The sequence below is a fragment of the Physeter macrocephalus genome, unplaced genomic scaffold (genome assembly GCF_002837175.3).
Source record: "Physeter macrocephalus isolate SW-GA unplaced genomic scaffold, ASM283717v5 random_978, whole genome shotgun sequence".
Classification (NCBI taxonomy): Eukaryota; Metazoa; Chordata; class Mammalia; order Artiodactyla; family Physeteridae; genus Physeter; species Physeter macrocephalus.
This window is the reverse complement of record NW_021147065.1, coordinates 17,181-25,000: the sequence shown is the minus strand read 5'-3', so window position 1 is coordinate 25,000 and position 7,820 is coordinate 17,181.

Below are 7,820 nucleotides of genomic sequence, written 5' to 3'. Positions count from 1 at the left end.
AGGAGCCCCCATGTATACCAAATCTGAGGTTGCTCAAGTCCCGTAGTCAGCCCTCTGTATCCATGGTTCTGCATCCACAGATTCAACCAACCATGGATCGTGTAGTACTGTACCTATTTATTGAACAAAAATCTGCGTGTAAGTGGATTTGCATAGTTCAAACCCATGTTATTCAAAGGTCAACTGTATGTGTGTTTGTGTGTGTGTGTAAAACTGTATATATAATAGGTATAAATATATATAATATATATAACTATAAATAACTATATATAATAAATATAAAATTATAACTATATATATATGTGTTACATATCTCACATCTTCTTGATCCGTTCATCCACCAATGGATGCTTAAGTTGTCTCCATATCTTGGCTATTGTGAATAATGCTACAGTGAACATAGGGATGTGGATATCTCTTCAAGGACCTGTTTTCACTTCCTATGGATATACATCCAGAAGTGGGCTTGCTGGATCATATGGTAGTGCTATTTTTAGTTTTTGAGGAACCTCCATACCATTTTCCATAGTGGCTATACCAGTTTATATTCCCATTAACAGTGAACAAGGGTTCCTTTTTCTCCCCACCCTCACCAACATTTACCTTTTTTCTTTTTGATAATAGCCATTCTAATGGGTGTGAGGTGATATCTCATTGTGGTTTTGATTTGCATTTCCATGATGATTAGTGACATGAGCACCTTTTCATGTACTTGTTGGACATTTTATGTCTTCTTTGGAAAAATGTCTGTTCAGTTCCTCTGCCCATTTCTTAACCGTATTTTTTTGTTTACTATTGAGTTGTATGAGCTCTTTATATGCTTTGGATATTAACCGCTTAGGAGATATAAGGTTTGCAAATATTTGCTACCATTCTGTAGGTTATCTTTTCATTTTGTTGATTGTTTTTTTTTAATTATTATTTTTTATTTATTTATGTTTGGCTGCATTGGGTCTTTGTTGCTGCACGCGGGCTTTCTCTAGTTGTGGTGAGCGGGGGCTACTCTTCGTTGTGGTGCATGGACTTCTCATTGCGGTGGCTTCTCTTGTTGCAGATCACGGGCTTTAGGCACATGGGCTTCAGTAGTTGTGGCACACAGGCTCAGTAGTTGTGGTTCGTGGGCTCTAGAGCGTAGGCTCAGTAGTTGTGGCACACGGGCTTAGTTGCTCTGCAGCATGTGGGATCTTCCCAGACCAGGGCTCGAACCCATGTCCCCTGCACTGGTGGGCAGATTCTTAACCACTGCACCACCAGGAAAGCCCATGTTGATTGTTTCTTGTGCTGTGAATTAGCTTTTCAGTTTGATGTAGTCCCACTTATTAATTTTTGCTTTTGTTACTTGTGCTTTTGGTATCATATCCAAAAAAGACCAATGTCAAGGAACTTCTTCCTGTTCCTTTTTTTTTTTCCTAGGATTTTACTATTTGAGTTCTTAGTCTTTAAGCATTTTTGAGTTAATTTTTGCACGTGGTGTAAGATGCAGGTCCAATTTCATTCTGCATGTGGTTATCCAGTTTTTTTTCAGCACTATTTATTGAAGGGCCTGTCCTTTTCCTAATGAGTATCCTTGGCTCTAGTGTCAAATATTAGTTGGCCATATATGTGAGGGTTTACTTCTAGGCTCTATATTCTGTTCCATTGGGCTGTGTGTCTGTCAAATATTAGTTGACCATGTATGTGAGGGTTTATTCTAGGCTCTATATTCTGTTCCATTGGGCTATGTGTCTGTTGATAGGCCAGTACCATACTATTTTGATTACAATAGCTTTGCAGTATAGTTTGAAATCAGGAAGTGTGATGCCTCCAGCTTTGCTCTTCTTTCTCAGAATTGCTTTGGCTAGTCAAGCTCTTTTATAGTTCCATGCAAATTTTAGGACTGTTTTTTCTACTTCTGTGAAAAATGCCATTAGAATTTTCATAGGGGTTCTATTAATCTATATGTGGCTTTGGGTAGCATGGGTATTTTAACAGTATTAACTATTTGATCTATAAATAGGGGGTAACATTCCATTTATTTGTATCTTTTTCAATTTCTTTCATCAAAGTCCTATAGTTTTTAGTGTATAGATCTCAGATATGTTAGTGTTTGCTTAATATGTTTTGGTGCTTTGATGTTGACTGCATATGTATTTATGATTGATATAGCTTCTTGATGAACTGACTCCTTTATCGTTACGTAATAAACTTGTCTCTTGTTACTGCTTTTGGCTTAAAGTCTGTTTTGTCTGCTATAAGCATAGCTATCCCTGCTCTTTTTTGACTTCAACTTGCATAAAATATTATTTTCCATCCCTTCACTTTGAACCTATGTGTGTCCTTAAAGCTGAAGTAAATCTCTTGTAGGCAGAATATAGCTAGGTCCTGTTTTTTGTGGTTTGTTTTTGTTTTTTTTTTTTAAATGCATCCATCGACTCTGTGTCTTTTTTTTTTTTTTTTTTTTTGCGGTACGCGGGCCTCTCACCGCTGCGGCCTCTCCCGTTGCGGAGCACAGGCTCCGGACGCGCAGGCTCAGCGGCCATGGCTCAGGGGCCCTGCCGCTCCGCGGCATGCGGGATCCCCCCGGACCGGGGCACGAACCCGCGTCCCCTGCATCGTCAGGCGGACTCTCAACCACTGCGCCACCAGGGAAGCCCTCTGTGTCTTTTTTGATTGGAAAAGTCAATCTGTTTACATTTAGAGTAATTATTCATAGGTAAGGGCTTACTAACTCTGTCTTATTGTTTTCTGGCTATTTTGTAGTTCCCTTGTTCATTTCTTCCTTTCTTGCTGCCTTCCTTTGTGAACTGATGATTTTCTGTGGTGGTAGGCTTTCATTCTCTTGTCTTTATATTTTGTAAATCTACACGAAAATCTTCTGGTTTTTGCTTTGGTTACCTTGAAGCTTACATAAAACATCTTATAGATATAACAGTGCATATTATGCTGATAGCAATTTAATTAACTTCGATCACAGAAAAACAATACCCTTAAAGGAAATTTTTAAAAATATACTCAAATGCCTTACATTGCCTAAATGAAACTGTTTCAAACAGATGCAAACACTTGATTGTATCTTCTAAAGGAACTGTTTACTTAATTTGAGAGACCAAGAAAGAGTTAGGTGGCCGAGAGCTTGAAGGCAGAGCTGCCAAGAATTCCATTCTGCTGCAGATGAAAAGTAGCCCTCCACCCCCTTTTCCTGATGGATGGCTTTTACTTTCTTTTGCATGAGAGATGAAGTGGTTTTGAGGGCAAGACCTATGTCTTTTTCAATTTTGCAGCTTAACACCCAGCATAGTGCATGAGTAGAGTAAGATGTTTAATTTTATGTTAGTAAGGTATTTATTTAAGTTTATTAATGAATATTGGACAAATCGGGTTGTGTATGCGTCATTGTTTTCATTTTGTAAGGCAGGAGTTCTCATCCTTAGTGAACGTTAGAATCTTCCGGGGAGATTTTTTAAAATACCCGCTCAAATCTGCCTCCCCAGATGATCTGACTCACTTGGTCTAGGGGAAAGCCTGCACATGGTGACGGTTATCAGCTCCCTAATTAGTCTGAGTGGTCAGAGGTGGGCTCCACTGGTAAGGAGGAGATGTAGGGTTATGATGAGTCAGCAGAACTGAATTCTGGTCTATGTTCTGTCACCAACTTGTTGTGTGATGTGAAGCAAGTTACTCGTGACTTGGGTCTCTGCTTTCTCAACTGTAAAATGTGAATGGTCAGTTTTAATCTTTTTAGTTCAGGAACTCATGAATACTGATCCTCTCTCTAGGAAAATATACCTCTGCATATTTACAGAAAGTTTGCATACTATTTCAAGGAATTCATGAAATCTCATGTATTGGTCAGGGTTCTTTTGGTTTCAGGGACCCACCTGAAACTGGTATATACCAAAAGGCAATGTCGTGGTCTATGGTTCTCAAAAGTTTTGGAGAAGCTTCAGCTTTAGGCTTGGCTGGATCCAGGAGCCCAAGGGATGCCATTAGGAACCTATCTCTTTCTAGCTTTTGACACTGCTGTTTGAGTTGTTGACTTTCTTTTCAGGAAGGGTCTCCCCAGGTGATGGCAAATATGACCATCAGCAACTCAGGCTGACATTCCAGCAGTTGAGCAACCCCAGTATAAAGGGCACAACTTTTTCTTATGGTTCTGTCAAAAGTCCAGCCCAGGTCTGATGTTTTCCCTGTGGATAGAGGGATGGATGCTGTACTGGCCACATGCCTGTCACTGTAACATGGCGAGGGCAGGCTCCACTCGAACCACATGGAGAGTGAAACGGGGTGGTTTTCTCCCTCAAAGTTAGGATATTGTTTCCATGAGATGGGACAATGCATACTGGAAAGGCAAAGACTGCAGATGTCCATCTCACATTTGAAGGCTGTGTGTCTGTGGAACCCCTAGAGGTGCATTGCTCCAGGTTGAAAACCTCTGGACTCATGATCCCTGAGGTCTCTCTCAGCACTAACAGTCTACAATGATAGGTAACATGGTGCTCTCATTAGCCCTATATTTGAAAAGAAATATATATATATATGTGTGTGTGTGTAAGAAGAGCTGTTGATTTTTTCCCGTCTATGTTTAATTTTATATTCCCCTTATTTTCTGGAGTGCTAGATCTTTTAGCCCTGTGTTTTTGGATGGCAATAATGAAGATTAAGGATGCTTGGGAACTACCAAAAAGAACCCATGGAGGAAATATAAGGACTTGGGATTTGAATCATGGCCTCCCAATTCCAAGCACAGCACTGTTTCCATGAAAATACTGCCTGATGTCTTGTCTTACATGTTTTCTCTGTCTTGAGAGATTTGCCTCATGGAATACTGGTTAACATGAATGAATTGTTCCTTCTCAATCATTTAGGTGGAATTGTTTTCCTAGTGACAGTGGCCTGGTACCCCATCATTTAGAAACAGGGTAGTTTTTGTTTGTTTAAAGCTGACCCTTTTATTTAAGAAAATAATACATCCAGTGATTTTTACCTACCTCTTGGGGCTATACTTATCTAGTTTATATTACCTCCTGTTATTCAGGAAGTGAGCCTCAGCTAGGGGCACATGTCTGCAGTCAGTGAGTGTGACAATTAAGACCATGTCCAGAAAACCCTGGGTAATTAGTGAGAGAGGAGGTGGTTAGGTTTGGCATGCTGGAACATCTTGGGGTTCCTGAATTGCTAAGACCAGGATAAATGAACTATTTTTTTTTAAATAGTGTAACTTCAAAGGCAGTGATACAGCCCAGAGAAAAAGGACAGGATTTTTGTCTGAATTATGAAGTCATTTAGCTATTTAATCTAGTACCTCTAATGACGATCTAATGGAACAAATAAAAAGATTCACTGCTTAAGTTGCCAAAGATTTATTGCTTAGCTTCTACAGATATTTAGAGGATGAGTCTAAAGGATGAACAAAACATGGCTTCTTAATGTGTAAACAAATTTTGCTGAAGGGAAGGAGTAAAGTGAATGATCTGGAAAAAATACATTCACTTACTTTATTTGATTATAATAAATGGTAGAGTACATGATAGATAACCATGAGGATTTCTCTAAATAGGGTCTCTCGGTCCATGTCACAATTCCGATACTTTTGTCTTTGAATTCTTCAAAGTACTGGATGTTTATTATTCATGCTACTTCTCTAACAACTTGTGCACATACTCTCCCCTTAGCCACCTGGGTTCGAGTCCCAGCTCTGGCACTTACGTAGTCGGCTGAGTCAATTAACCACTGTTCACATCTTGTGACGTTTCCTTCTAATCTTTGTCTTATGCATTTTTAATTATTGACATATTATTGCATAATTTTGCATCCTGCCTTTCTCACCTAAATTAAGCTCTTCATTTCCCCATGTTATTGAAAGCTCCTCTTTATGTTTTATTTTAAATGACTGCTTATTATACATTTGCATGGACACACCATGATCTTCATGTCCCTTCCTCTGCTATCAGAGGAGTTTCACACAGCGGGTGGCACAATTAGATTTACACTGGTAGCTGTCTGGAGGGTGACTAGGAAGGGTGCGGATTGGGAGCGACCAGGGTGACTGAGAACTACTTTTATTAAATGATTATTATAGGTGGAGTCAGAGCAGCTCTGCTGAAGAGGACCCTAAAGGTCTTTTAGTCCAGCTCCCTCATTTTATGGTTGAAGAATCAATGGGAGACTCGGGTAAAATGACTTCACCAGGGTCTCCCACCCTCGACTGGGGCTCCCTAACAGTCCAGTGCTCTTTCTATTCTGGTCCAATCGCAGCCAAGTAGTGGCTGAACGTCAGCTGAAACCCACTCCCAGGGGAATATTTCATTGGCAAATAGAAGTCTAGTCTTGAAATACATTTGGCAGTTCTTTTTTTTTTTTTTTTTTTTACAGATTGTCAGTGTGATTAGTAATTACTGGCTGCTGGCTGAAAATAATTTCCTGCCTACCCAAACAAAGCAAATTAAGGAGAACAAATGATGTAACCCTGTTCAAAAAAAAAAGGCCATCGGGAAGCTATTATTATCTCAGACTTATAAATGGGAAGATGAGAATAGGGAGGCTGGACAACTTGTCCAAAGTGATCAGCCCAAATTAGAAGTTAGAACTCCTGATGGCTACCCAAGGGCAAGACCTCTGCTGACAGTTTAGCTTTGTTGGCTACAGGGAAGGCCAAGTTAAACAGGACATAATTAGGGGCAAAATTCCATGCTTTCTCCTGCTCTGTGACCCCCTGACTAAGAAGCTTTTGCCAGATTTCCTCACTGCTATATCAACCTTCTGACGCCCATGCAGTCAGCAAGATGAGGCAGAAATATCTGGAGTGGATAAAACTCTTCCACTGCTTCCTAACCATGCCCCACTGGGCAAATGGCTTCATCTCTCAGACCTCAGATGTCCCATCTGGAAAGGGGGATGAGAGGTAATTGCCCGCCCAGCACAGTGATCCAAAATGTAAAGTGAGAGAGTACATTTCCAAAACACATTTGCCAGGGCTTCTTTGCTGGCAGGCGAGAGAATGCTTGTTCTAAAGAGTTTAGGCATACAGAGTGAAGTAAGTCAGAAAGAGAAAAACAAATACCGTATGCTAACACATATATATGGAATCTAAAAAAAAATGGTACTGATGAACCTAGTTGCAGGGCAGGAATAAAGAGGGAGACATAGAGAATGGACTTGAGGACGTGGGGTGGGAGGGGGAAGCTGGGGCGAAGGGAGAGTAGCATCGTCATACATACATTACCGAGTGTAAAATAGCTGGCTGGTGGGAAGCAGCCGCATAGCACAGGGAGATCGGCTCCGTGCTTTGCAGTGACCTGGAAGAGGGAGACATAGAGAATGGACTTGAGGACGTGGGGTGGGAGGGGGAAGCTGGGGCGAAGGGAGAGTAGCATCGTCATACATACATTACCGAGTGTAAAATAGCTGGCTGGTGGGAAGCAGCCGCATAGCACAGGGAGATCGGCTCCGTGCTTTGCAGTGACCTGGTGGGGGTGGGATAGGGAGGAGGGGAGGGAGGCTCAAGAGGGAGGGGATATGGGGACATGTGTATGCATATGGCTGATTCTCTTTGTTGTGCAGCAGAAACTAACACAGTATTGTGAAGCAAGTATACTCCAATAAATATCGATTAAAAAAAAAGTGTTTAGGCAAAGCAGAAATTTACAGCAAGAACTCGGTGCCAGCAGTGACCACCTTTCCCTGCAAAAGTTAAGGTAATAATAATAGGACTTGGGCTTCCCTGGTGGCGCAGTGGTTGAGAGTCCGCCTGCCGATGCAGGGGATGCGGGTTCGTGCCCTGGTCCGGGAAGATCCCACATGCCGCGGAGCGGCTGGGCCCGTGAGCCATGGCCTCTGAGCCT